Genomic DNA, 14,465 nt, shown 5'->3' on the forward strand with positions numbered 1-14,465 from the left:
GGTGCAACCAAGATATAAACAGCTCTATTCATATGATCATTTATTCTAAACATGTGATACTGCATGAGTATTATCCAAACACTCTAAACTTTCAATATTTGCTGAACATTAACTGAACATTTGATCAGTAAGCTTTTTGGAGTCCTTGAAAGTGAAATAAATTTCTTGGTCACTATTGTGACCGGTGGGTTTAAATGGGTTTTAAACACCTATTAAAACAGAACACCCCTTCACAAACGTCAGTATGCTGTTCCGATAACGTGTCCAAGTAGGACTTCCGGCATACTATTCGTATAGGATAGGACAGGTTTGCCAAACTGACAGAACACCGTCACTGAAACGTCGTCCTGAAGTAACTCTTTCCTGTCACTCTGCGTGTTGTGTGGGTGTTGTGTCTCAGCTGGTTCCCAGCTCCAGCTGTGTTATGCTCTTACAGGTTACTACAGGGCTCCTGATTGGCTGCTTACACTTAACACAGCAGAGTGGGTCTGCGGAATGTCACGGACCGTACCATTTCTGCCAGGCCGGGGGTGCTAGCTTAATACAACGAATGCAGTGTTTTGCTTTAGCTTTTCGAAACCCGCGGTATGGCTAAAGAAATTATATTAAGAATATGACTGACTTATTATCATCGATACAATATTATTAAAGTGTTGTAACAGGGAACACAGGAAAACTTTCGCCTGAGTGTCACCCGCCCGATCAAGTTGACGGTTTGGCTCAAGATGGCTGGAGAGAAACAGTTATGAGGATCGAAGGGTTTTCTAATTTTTCATGGAAAATGAGCCGCTCTGCGCTTTGAAGACGCTCCCTCTCGGCAACTGGGGATCTGGGTGAGATGCATTCAAAGTCATTACCGCGTTTTCACCCCTCTAGGCGGCTTTTAGACCAGGGGAATCAAGCCAAACTCTGCTCGGCTATAGGGTTTTGACGACAGCCTTTAGGAAGCCTTCAGGAAGATTCTCTCTGTTTGCTTCGTATTTTGAGCACGAAGACCGCCTGAAACCCGCAACAACTCGCTTAACGTGGTCGCCGTTGCGCCAAAACGCATATGCAATAACAAATGTGTGGAGAAGTTGTTCCTCGGCTGTGGAATAGGAGGTGTGCAGCTAATGTGTAGCAGGCCTGAGGCTAAACTCTGCAGCTGTGCAGCGCTGGTAGACGTCATGCAGCCGGGGTTCCCTGCTGTAATGCTGCTGCGCAGACACAGAGCAGAGCTGAACCTTGATTAGTGCCTGTCAACACTGCTGGGAGGGCACAGCCAAATAACTCAGGCTCAGTCAGATTGTATAGCTTGTTTCATTTCAATGAGAATAAAGGCTGTTGCTGGGCGCTATTAACTGGCATAAACTATTTTAGTTCTTTTAGCTTTACCGTGATGATAGTTACCTTCTTTCGGTGGAAGTTGGTGTTGCGCAGTGGAACCACATGTGACAGCTAAAACTTCCTCCAGCTTCATTGTTTTTAAATAAGGGTGCACCGATAGGCAGTTTTCTGACCAATCAGCGATCTTCAAAAGGCCTGACCTGTATCTGATTTTGGCCCTTACTGATTTGCCGATACCGGAGTGTATCGGCAAATCGCTTAACGTCTGCTTGTTAACTACTTACAAGCAGATGTGACATGCAAAACAGGACAGTGGCTGATTTTCTTCAGACTTTTGCGGACATAGGTAAGATTGGTAAATAAGATTGGTTTCTCACATCAATATCAGCCAATACCTGATTTACTAACCAAAGTTATGGTATTTACCAATACCATAACAGCAGTATGTAACTTTTATAAATTTTTTTTTTTTTTTTACATATTTGCTAAAACTGTCATTAAGTTGTAAAAATATAGTATGAGAGCGATAATTTGTGAGAAAGAAGGCAGGTCCTCTGCATCCCCCATGTGGTTCTGCTGCCATCTACAGAAATGCACCGTCCCCGTTCAGAAACATCCAATCAGATTCAGGAGGAGGGTCTTAGCGCTGTATATCACTCTAGTGCAGATGCTTCTCACACCCTCCATCTTACTCTGTCTTTTTGTAAGGCTCATAGCAGAGCCTCTCAAAAATGCTAGGGCTAGCTAGCTTAGCTGTCGATGATAGCGGGTAAACAATTTTCCTATAGCATTTAACAGTTATTTCCCTGCTTTTAACACATTTAATATCGCATAGACAAGTATAATTGACAGCACTAAGACCCTCCTCCTGGCTCTGATTGGTTGTTTTTGTGTTTACATGTTCTTCATGTGCCGGTTCCTGTTCTCTCAGACTACCCAGACTTCCTCCCACAGTCAAAAACAGATTTAAGCTGATGGATGGATGATTTCATTTAGTTTAGGTTTGGTTGTGTAGTATCCTTTTTCTTGATTATTTTTTTTTCCTCACCAAAAATCTCAAATTTGTGGGAAAAGGTTAACAACAAAACAGTCTGGCAATAGCATCAATGATGCACGGTTTTTTTTTCTCCATGTGAGGAATGTTGAGCTGACCTCCATACAGCAGAATTTGGTCAACACAAAGCTCTAGTTTTTATCAACTTGCTGAGGTTCTGGAAAACTCAGCACATCTATTTAAGGACAGTTTATTGTTACTTTTTTTTTGTTTCCATAGTAACCCACAGTTAACGTCCTTGCTATAGAAAGAGTTACTCTTAACAATGGCTGCATTTAGTTATTTATGATTGTATGATGTCAGTAGCTTTTTTTTATTCTTTTTTTTTTTTTGGAAAAACAGCTCAAAATACACATTCAGTAATATTTATTGAAGATAGCAATTTTATTTTTAGTAGCATAAGACAAATTTTGTCAGTCCCAACATCACTTTAAGTCACAGGTGTCAAACTCCAGTCCTCAAGGGCCATTGTCCTGCAACTTTTAGACGTGCCTCTGCTTCACCACCTGAATAGAATATTTAGGTCATTAAGGCTCTGGAGAACTGATCTACACAAGGAGGAGGTAATGAAGCCGTTTCATTCCAGTGTTTTGTACCTGTGGCACATCTAAAAACTGCAGGACAGCGGCCCTTGAGGACTGGAGTTTGACACCCCTGCTTTAAGTGATTGTCCTTCCAATCAACACTAAGGTGTGTATAAAGTATCATGATGCAAATGATAGTCATATTGACACTAACATGGATATGAAATAAACATGCCATTTTTTTTGCTGTGTTGTTAATATGTAAACAGATTTTTTGATAGGTAGAACAGAGGTTTTTAAAGACCGCATTTGTCTCTAGATTCAGAGTCTGCAGCCTTCGAAGGACTGGACGTTTTGAAATTTGGCGGTCTAGACTTAAGATTTACTTCCTGCAGTGGTGGGAAGTAACGAAGTACAAGTACTTCGTTACTGTACTTAAGTACAATTTTCATGTATCTGTACTTTACTTAAGTAGATTTAATAATGGGTACTTTCTACTTTTACTCCACTACATTTTACAGTAAGTATCTGTACTTTCTACTTCACTACATTTCTACAAAAGTGTCGCGTTACTCGTTACATCCAAGTCGCACTGCTCTCTTTTTGTCCGTTAAAATATGAAGTTCAGGGACTTTAAGGTGGCGCCGTAAAATCCAAGCAATAACGTGACTTAGTGTCTGTTGTCACCCATCGCCTCCCCCTTTACTAGCACGCGGAGCTCCAGACATGCGCAGTGGTTTCCTCTGAGCGGGAGAAGATGTCTAACTAATCGATAATAGCTGCATAAATCATAAGATATGACGACATGTAAAACCAGCAGCGCTTCGCTTTCACAGACGGTGGGACTTTGTCCAACTTTTAGCGTCACTTGGAAGGAAAGCTTAAAGAAAGGTAAGATCTGTGGACGTGATGCTAGCAAAGCTAGCTGTACTGAGACACATGTTGCATCTGCGATGAAAAAAAGTTGTCACTCATCCGCTGAATTATTGTGTGGATTCAGGAACGATCCGATTCTTCTGGACGGATCTTTACTAAGGTTGATGGGACTGAAGCCTCACTGAGAGCCATTCTTTGTTCTTGTATACACTGCAATAGCTATATATAGCTATATATATATATATATATATATATACACACACATTTATTTAATTGCCGAATAAGTAAAAGTTGAACGTATGAACACAGAGCATGCTCATTGATTGATTTTGTCTCCTGTCATGGTGGCAAACATGCAGTGGGAGGGAGGATGAGAACAGTCATGGTGCTCCTTCTGCTTGTTGCGCCGTTGGACAGTGTTCATAGTGTTGTTGTAATGTTACAATTACAACTGTAATTGTAACATAGCAATTACAGTTAATTGCTATGTTTCATGGTTTAATGGTGCAGACAGTTGTGGTTTCTGACATGGGCAATATGGGCAACCGCCCAGGGCATTATTTTTATAGGGATGGCAGGCGACCTCTGCGGATTGTAGCACAGCGATGAAAGCAAAACAGAATGAAATGAGTTGTAATTGATACTGGTTAAATATATTTCAGCTCTAAGTATTTATATCTAGGTGTTTTTATGGAAATGTGGATCTTTCAGATCAATCTGAGAACCAATTTTGATAGGTGCACTTCATTTTATTGTGTCATGTAGCGCAGGGCGCTGGTCTTGGTCTCGTGTTCAGTGGTCTTGACTACAACTCTGCTACGTGGCTCCTCGATTGCATGTCTTCCCCCCCACACCTTCGTTCCATCCCCTTTCAGTTGGATTTCTTTCTAAATAAATGTCACTAATGAAGTTCATGCTACGTTAGGACAGGAAATAAGATGTTTCCATCCCTGAAATTATGATACATAGAATCACATATCTAAGTCTAAACTCTTACAGAGAATAAACACAATAAGAACATGTTTAATCTGTGACATTGTTTATTAAAATGGCACATTTATGATGTATTCAAATTAAATACTATCGGCACACTTAATGATATTAGCGATTAGGTTATGTATTCAGCAAGTACTTTTACTTTTAATACTTAAGTATTTTTAAAAGCCAGTACTTTTTTACTTTTACTTAAGTAAAATGTTAATGTGGTACTTTGACTTTTACTTGAGTACATTTTTGCCTGTGTATTTGTACTTTTACTTAAGTACATTTTTTGAGTACTTTCTCCACCACTGACTTCCTGGATTTATCCCAGCACATGTCCTGTCACCTAGCAATTGTGACAGTGCTAAAGACAACCTGGTAAAAATGGGGTTCAAAATCCTGAGGTTTCTTTTTTTATTGCTTATTCAACACTTTTTAATTAACTGATGCATTAATTGTAAAACATTTTTTTTACAAAAAATAGAGTGAAACCCTGTCTGTGTAAATGACATCTCTGTGACGTAATCAGCCTTCAGATGCGGCCCTCCAGGGATTCAGACCTTGAACTTGGCGTATTTCTGGCAATTAAATAAAAATTCTTCTTTGCAATTTTGAAATCTTATAGTCAATGTCGTCACCACCTACTGGTCAGGCATTGGTATTGCAAGGTGTTTCGATTAGGGGTGCACCGATTTATCGGTGCCGATTTCCCTAATTTTCGGAAATCAGTGATTGGCTGATTTTTACGTGTGAAGCCGATCTTATCAACCGATTTTATCAACCTCAGCAAAAGTATTTAAATCAACTGCTATCTTCTTCTGCTCTGCTGTGAGAAAGGTTTGACTTGTCAACTTTCTTGCTATATTTAGCAACATTTCAGACAAACAAATTGATATCGGCCAATATCGGAATTGGCAGGTCAGGATTTTCAATAGATTGGTAATTGGGGATTGGCCAGAAACCTGCAATCGGTGTACCCCTAGTTTGGATGTTTTATGGATGCAGATTTTCACACAAATTGAATAAAAACTGTTTGTTTGAAAAACTCTATAATAGTGTAGTTGTACTGTGGGATTGTGTTTAATAATATGCCTACTCAGTTTTAACCGGAGTAAAGATTGTGTTTTTGGTATCATCAATCCCAAAATGGACACATGACAGACAAATGGATTAAAGCAAGTTGGTGAAGAATGAATGTGAAGTCTAAGATAAACATTGCATAATCGGATCAGAGCAGCAGCATAGGTGTAAAAATTATTAAAGAGTAGAGGTGTGCCGACCGATTTGCCACCGATCACAATTGACCGATTTCTGTGAAAAAGTGTATGATCAGTGATCGCCGATCACCAAAGCCGATCACTAGCATCTCACTTCGCAGCTTGCGGCAACAAATCCTGAGCAGTGTGGTGAGGAACTAAAACGGGGAAAAAAAGACGCCGGAGCGATCAGACAGCAAGTCAAGCCGTGCGCAACTAACAACACTCACCTGGATGAGTATGATGGCCAGAAAACTAAACAAAATAACCCGAAAAATAATTAAATTCAACGAGCTAGGGGTGTAAGACGCTGTTGAACCACCGCTATGCGCTACTGATAGTAATATTTTACAGACGTAGCGCCGTTTCTGCTCCACCTCACACTGCATGTCTGCTTAAAGCTGCATCATGTAACTTAAGCAAACAGAAAAAAGGATTTTATATATGTATTAAAACTTCCGCTATGTCCTAACATAAAACAAATAATTTCTGAAAAATAATTGTTCTCCTCTGCCTCCTCCTGGCATTCTGCAGAATTACTCAGCTCGGTCAGAAACAGCCAATCAGAACCAGCATTAATAAGCTAGCCCTGCTCTCGGGACGTTTTGATTTAGTAACTCAGGATTGTTTATTTTGATGCAACTTACATTTGGCTTTGAATGAATGTTGACTTTTTTAGTTGACATTATTTGATATAGGCAGATTTATTTGACTCATCATGTAATTTAGGGTAGTGAGAACCTTACTGTTGGATATTATTTCACTGATTTAAGGTTTTTCGGTTGTCCTTTTGACTGAATAGCTGCTGTATTGTGCCTGCAAATATTTTGCATGTTTTACATCTCAATTAGATTAATTTATTGCCTGATCCTTTTTCCAATTTGCCAGTTCACATAGTAGCATTTATACCTAACGTGAAAAACTGACGGCCAATCCAGGTGATTGGCAGTGATCGGTGATCAGAATCGGCTACAAAATACCTGATCGGAGCATCTCTACTAAAGAGTTAATTCTTGATCGATTCTAGTCTTAAAACTTTCCATTATTGAGCTGTCAAACAACTTTACCAGCAATAATCTAATCTGCTTCAATAAACCAGGAATAAAATAGTTATAATATTTTTGTAATAAAATCTTAAAGTTAGTGGGTAGGATAGTCTTTCCAAGTGTTGCACCTCATATTCAGGAAGAACAACTTGTTCTTTGTCCATGTCTCAGAGTAAGACTCAGCTCTTTAGCATGCCAATAACTCAGGAGTGTGCATGAAGGTTTGGTATTCTCTGTCCGTTTGCCTGTCCGTTTCACCACAAAGCGTGTGAAGGGAATTCTGTCTGTCCATCAGGGTCTTCCAGGTTCAGCTACAGACGAGGGCAGCTCAGAGTTTTGTGACTTCCCTGACTGTAGGCACAGACGGCTTTGACAGAACTTGCATTACACCACAATGCCTCACGTCTTTACTGCTGTAGTCAGTGCAGTATGCCTCTGAGTGGAGCACTTGGGTCCAATTAACTCTAGCAGCAGGGATACAGTTCTTTGGACAGACTCATTATGCATGGTCCTGGCCTTTGAGGTGTTCCTGGAACTTCTGACACGTTCCTCAATGCTTTGGATCCTTTCATTGCTTTAAAATCACAGTTAGTTTGGCCTGGCGGGAAAGTTGGCTGCCCCCCTTCAGTGTGGCGTTGATTGTGTGGGAGCTCCATCCACGTCCCAGAGAGGTGGGCTCTCGCTCAAACTCTCACATACACCCACTCAACACAAACGCAATTATTTCTACACATACGTCTGCCCACATGCACTAACACAAATAATCCAAATGGCTGAAGGTCACACAAACACAGGTTGCTATTTATGTGGCCTGGCCACTTTAACACTGGAAACGGTCTTGATTTAATAGTCAATCATTCAATAGCCATTGCATCTTATGCAGTCCTTTTTATCAAGACAATTTGTTTTCTATCGAAACATTGCAACTTGACGCCATGCACGCAAGACCCTCCCCTCCAGCTTTCTGTTGGAGGGCAGAGAACTGCTGGCTGACAATCACTACCATTGATGTTAGCTGGCAAATTGTCAATATAACGCTCAAAATCTTAAAGGTATGCGCGATACATAAAAGAAAAAGGGACGTTGTGCTTTTCTACTAATTGTCAACACCACGACAACTAGATAACAAGGTTCACAGGTATCGCATGTAACTGGTCAGAAATATATATATATATATATATATATATATATATATATATATATATATATATATATATATATATATATATATATATATTCACAAATGGAGAGGGATGTAGGTCAGTTGTAGGTCAGATGTAGGTCAGTTATTCTAGCTAGACTTTGACAAACTGATAGATGTGACGTGGAATTCTGTATTTCTAGGTACAGTTAGACATTTTTTAACTAAATTGTTCTACCATGGCCAGTAAAAGAATTGTCTTTTTGCCCTCCAGCTTTGTGCGCATTGCCGCAATTTCTGGATGTGAACAACAACATGCAACGTGTCTATATGGTATGCCTGGAATGCCAAGACAGGACATATTTTTCAAAAACAAGCCAAAAAAAAAAGATCAGCATAAATGCAAAATTCACATATTCTAGGTGCATAAATTCCCTTGCGTTACTTTTGCTTTTTTTTTTGTGACAGAACAACTCTTTGTTGGGCCCACACAGTTTTTCTTCTCCAGATTTGTTATTTGCTGACTAACAGCACTCAAGCTTATGGATGAGTCAGTGTGAGGATCACCCTCCCTTAACCCCCCTCCTTTTTCCACACATCAACCAGAGCTGGGTTTGCCTTCGACAACCCCCCAACCCCACCCCGCTTTATCACACAGCCCACTGTGGGAAACGTCTCGCGCCTTAAAGGTTCATCGCAAGCTGGCGATCACAATAAAGGAGAATTACTTGGCGAGATAGGATCTGTCTGTGTATTAGAAGCGAGGGTCTGACATGCAGGGCCGGCATCCAGTGTAAACACATGTCAGCGTGACTGGAGCGTTTAGCTTGAGCCACTGAGAGGCTCTGGTGCGGTTTCACATGTGGCTGGATGCGGAGGGGTAGGGAGCCGGCGCAGGAAACTGAGATGCTTGTCTAACATTTCCGCTCAGTCATAACCGAGATCGTCTTACCATAACACACACAGACCCACTGGGTTCTTGGACCTGGCGCCACTCGTTGCAGAAAAGAAAGGAAAAACCCCTTTTGAAGTCAGACGAACTTTTTGACAAAATCTTCAACCTAATTGAAATCCACAAACTGGATGTAATAGCGGCCAAACGTTAAGCTGGTCGTTCCGCATGATTTAGCCGTCAGCTTGGACCATGAAGCTGATAATTTAGTTTCCTGATCTATATCTTGATCTAAACTTTGGCTTACTCTCATTGTGGAGAGCCATGCAAAAGTATTCGTGCTCCTTAAGCCTTTATTGCAGCTAAAGTCTCAGATATGTTGTACTGAGATTTTATATGATAGACCAGCACACAGTAGGTCATTCCTGTAAATTTGAGGAAGAATAATATATGGTTTTATAGATTAAAAATCTGGAAAACATGGTGATCATATGTATCCAGTTCCCTTTAACTTGATTCCACGGAATAAAATTCAGAGCTTTCCATTGGCTTGAGAAGTCAACTGAATCAACCTGTGTGTAATTTAATCAGAAAAGCAGCCAGCAGTCTAGTGGACGGTCTGGAGGAGTAACAGATCCACAGCTCAGGTGGAAGTGGCCGTTGTTCATTGCATGCTCATCAAAACTGGTCAAGAACAGTGGCAAGAAAGAAAGCCTTAAGGATTCCTGTTCACACACGTGAAAGAAGGTGTTCTGGTCAGCTGGAATGCTGACAATGCTATATACTTTACACATCACCCTGAACATTCATCCCTATGACAAATGCAATTCAAAAACACTTCATGTATCCCAAAGGGTAATGAAATGTCATCATATAATCATATGTGTTTCTGTGTTTGATATGAGGTAAGGCACTTTGAAATGCCGTTCTGCTGAAATGTGCTATATAAATAAAATTTGATTGATTGATATCATCAAAGGATCTTCAGAGATTCATTATTTTATGGTGATGTTAGCATGCTAGCATGTTGTTAGCATGTTATGACGGTCTCGTAACATGCTAACCTGGATGACACCAGAGTCGTTATGGATGTTGCTAATGTTGTTAGCACGCTAACAGTTTTATGTAGCTGTTGAGCTAACCTGGATGACACCAAAGAGTAGCTATGGATAGTAATCTTAACTTGTTAGCATGTTGACGACATGCTGTAACAGCTGGAGTTTCACAGAGCAACCCCCACTCAGCTCCTTCACACTAGCCAGCGGCAATTAACAAACACCTGGTGTAACTGTGCATTAGCTTTATTTATTTATTTCTTTTTATTTCCTTTATTTAACCAGGTAAACCCCATTGAGATCTAGATCTCATTTTCAAGAGGGACCTGGGCAAAAGTCTGCAATACACAGCAACCTGGTTACAAAATAAAACTAATTAATACATATGCACAAGTGTAAAACAATAGAAAACAATTTAAAAGCAGTGACACTGTTTAATAGAATCTCGTTGCCTGTTTTTAAGAACCGCTCAAAATAAATCCAATGAAATCAGTTCTGACACCTTGAGATGATTCCAGGCTGGAGGAGCATCACACTGAATGCTTGCTTCCCCTTTTCAGTTCGAGCTCATTATACAAGCTACTTGTCAATGAAATGGTGGTTAAGAACGTTGTTAAATGGTTAATAGTGGAACCATGTTGTGATGACTTCCTGAAGGCAAAAAGGGCATTAGTTTTTAAAGACACACATTTTCCAATTTCAAGGCGTTAAATTAGGAAGTAAAATGTCTTTTAAGTGATGTTTAATATATAGCATTTTTATAGCAATTTAAATTAACATAGTTACTTGATTTTGCTATAAAATGCCACTATGTGCCTGGAAAACACTTATTACTGCCCCTTTAAAAGAGGCATCCAAAAGACATTTAGCCTTTATTCTAATGAAAGGTGGTTTTGCAAAGTATTGATTCATGGGAACTGGGTATAAATGCTAAACCAAAGCCTCATTTCCCTTCCCTCAGTTGTGTTCTGTGCATGAAATGAATGCATCACAGATTTCCACATAATGCTATCAATTTGTACCACACAGGCACATCACCAGGCAACTATCATGTGATTGTTTTCCTAAAAACACTTACATGGCGGCTAAATTAAGGGAATTTCTGGATGAAAACCTAAAGCGCTCCAGCAAAATGAAAGTCGAAAAGCCAATTTAGCCCTCTTTTTTTTTTTTTTTTTAAAGCTTTAGATGAATTTATGTGAAGTGCTGCCCAAAGAATTCAAGAGGAGCAGAGTGAGGAACAAGGAAAGTGCATCTCCAGCTTCAATAATAAATGTGGAACATATTGTGGATGGAAAAGGGGAGGATGTGGTTCGGTAATAGTCGGCTGAACGGTTCTTTCTCTGCTAAATTGTTGGGTCTTACTGCATTCGTTTCTATGAAAAGTTAATGAAAGTTACATGTGAAGCCTAACGACGGACTTTTACAGGACTTGGAGGCTCCGGGCAGCGAAGGTGTGTTATTATGTTGGGCCGCTGAGCATTAGCGTCGTCCCTGGCCGTCTTCCACCTCTTGCAAAGCATTAGCGTGAGATTTATAATGTCGTCGTGTGGCTGGAACATAGGAGGTATGATGAGTCTGCAGGTTGGAAGCTATAAGATTTGCTTCACAATGCGGTAGAAAGGAAAGACTGCCTCAGTTCTCTTGAGCAGGAACCTCGAAGCGGCTAACAGCAGATGCTGCCGTGGTTTCGCCCGTCGGTTTCGGGGAACTCACAGTCTTCCTCGTAAAGCACCAGCTGAGTGATTAAACCCTTTAAAAATGGAAGTTGTGTTCTCTTTCAGTCATGAAGTGACTGACCTGCTCTGACTATAGGATGTTGCATTCAGGGGCTTTCTGTGGTTTATTCTTTGAAGAGGAACTTTCAAGTACACGATCACAGTAGCAGTTAGTGGAACTTGATTCTTTTTTTTTTTCTTTTTTTTGGCAGGGTCTTTTAATATCTTAAGTTTACAATCTCTAAACACATTGTTTAAAGATTACATTCATTAACAGTTAATGGTGAACTAATAATGTCGATAAATCTAAACTTCATGAGGCAATTTTACCCGTAGTGTGTTTTTTGGGTTTTTAAAAAGCTAAAAGATAGAACAACAATCCAGTGGAATTATTGTATACATGAAAACTAAAGTACAGCCTTTGCTCTAGACGTCATAAAGTTTGTGATTGTATAATTCATGTTAAATGCTTTTTTCTTCATATAGACGACTGTTTTCTAGTTTATGTCTGACAGCCTTACTTTGTCAATTAGCAGCTGACACCAGGGGAACTCGAAGTCATTTTGGGGCTCTGTGTGTTTCTCTGAGTGGAGCTCGTGAATTCGAAACCCAAACCCCACGCTTTGTCACTCCCCCGAGGCTCCGCCCACTCCAGCCTCGCACGCGGCGGCACGCGCACCAAGAACACCAGAGAGGTGTTCACTTTCACCCCTCCCCTTTCACATCATTCAGCTACCTCTCTAACGTACAGTCTCAACAACCCCCCACACCCTACTCAGTTCATCTCTGTTGCTCTGCCCACCGTCTCCTCAGACTCTCATCTCCCCATGCATCTTCTCTCTTCCAGACACATTTGCCCCCCCTCCCCCCCCACTCCCCTTCCTTCTATCCCACAGCTATGATTTAGGCGTCAGGGTTACTCCCACTCTCTCCCAGCCCCGGATCAGGTTACCCTGCCATTACTCAGTCGTTCCCCCGGCGAGGGTGCTCCATGTCAGGCGGAGCGGAGCCTGTTAACTCGCCTCTCCAGAACCTGCAGACTGGCTGAGCCCAACCACAGACGCCCCTGGTCAGTGGAGCCCCTCCAGCCGTGGCACAGGCTCCCTGGAAAATAATCTGCAGAGGCATTTTAGGGCTGCGTTTTCAATTTTCGCTGGGGTTAAGGTGAAATGCGGCATTTGGAGCGTTTAGAAGGCCAGACTTGAGAAGATGCTGCAGTTAAAAAGTCTTGCTGTTTCTCCTCGTACCAAAACCCCCCACCCCAAAAAACCGAGACGCCAAGACAGTTGGCATGGCTGCGAGCCGCACAACAAGGCCTACTCCCCGCCTATACCGCTGATTTGTGGGCCTCATCATTTTACAGTTATGTAATGCGGCTTCTTTGACGACTTAAACAGCGTGTTAAACCTCCCTCTGCCCTGTTTCTATAAAAGTGAGTGATGTGAGGCCCTGCTGTCCGGTCACACCCAACGCCCATCATGCTCAGCATGTCATCAAAGTAGAGTATGACTCTGCAGTAATCCCTCCCACCCCCGCTTCCCCCAGTCGGGATGCATCACTTTATTACAGCACATTGAGAGAAACGACTACGTTGAAAGGAGATTTTTGAATCCTGAAAACTTTCCTGATCACCATAAATTAGACAGAGAAACGACAGCATCTCTCTCTTCCTAAACCTCTTGTGCTCTCTAGTGGAGCCATAACTCCCGCTCTCTGCTATCAGCGAGCCGTCAGCGTCGCTGATTTATTCCGGTCGGACGTCCAGCTGTCCCGTCTGAGGAGAGGTAGCAAGACCCGTTCAGGCTAGGCTAACCCGTTCGAATGGAAGGAGGGGGCTCCGATGTGGGCCAGCTGCTTGTATGTGGCTCATCTTATGGTTCATTTTACAGTAATGAGACAGCCGGGACTAGAGAGCAGAGCTGTTGTGGAGGGACAGTCGGCTCTGCAGCCCAAGGGCCCCGGGGACCTGGCACTGACAGAACAACAGAGCTGACAGCTTGTTTACTCCTGTATGTACGGGACGGGATTTAATCTGGCCCAAATGCAGGTTTGGAAGGAACTCCTCTACTTGCTGATGCTCAGATTTAAGAAAAGGAATATTCCAAAAGGATTTCTGGTGTCTGTTTTTTTTTCCTCAAAAGTTTGAATAATAAACTGAACTTGACTGCGTTCTGTGATAACTATGCAGTCAAAACTCAGAAGAGTTTGTTGTGAATTGATGCTGAAAGCGGAGACACATCTTGATAAATATCAGTTATTGAATCGTGAATTGATAGTTTTTCAGTTATCTTAGGCATAGCTTTAAAAATATTTGTCCATTATTGTTACCAAATAACATGCCAGGGTTTGAACATTTGACTTGTATGGAGGTGTCATGTGCAGCATCTGTGGCGTTTGATCCTCTATGTTCTGTGAGTTGTGGAAACAGTTGACTGGTGCCTTTTCTGACTGTTTCTACCATAACATGATACACATGGTGTGCGACTCTGTACTGCTGTGGAGAACAGATATGCTTCCGTTTACGTCACATGACTGATCAGCTGTTTTTGCTGTGTCTTCTTGGATAGGTGTAACTTCGCCAATGCTAGCTGACATG

The 14,465-nt window shown here is 41.4% G+C and overlaps 1 protein-coding gene across 1 annotated transcript in view; it reads left to right on the forward strand.

Annotated features, from left to right (window-relative positions):
• Positions 1 to 684: 684 nt before the first annotated feature.
• The window catches only part of znf438 (zinc finger protein 438), a 46,628-nt gene continuing 32,847 nt past the window's right edge, over positions 685 to 14,465 (forward strand). Inside the window, exon 1 of the mRNA XM_032551384.1 lies at positions 685 to 833. The gene's annotated coding sequence lies outside the window, so the exon portion shown is untranslated. The remainder of the gene's footprint in view (positions 834 to 14,465) is intronic.

The sequence above is a fragment of the Xiphophorus hellerii genome, chromosome 21, assembly GCF_003331165.1.
Source record: "Xiphophorus hellerii strain 12219 chromosome 21, Xiphophorus_hellerii-4.1, whole genome shotgun sequence".
In the NCBI taxonomy this organism is placed as follows: domain Eukaryota; kingdom Metazoa; phylum Chordata; class Actinopteri; order Cyprinodontiformes; family Poeciliidae; genus Xiphophorus; species Xiphophorus hellerii.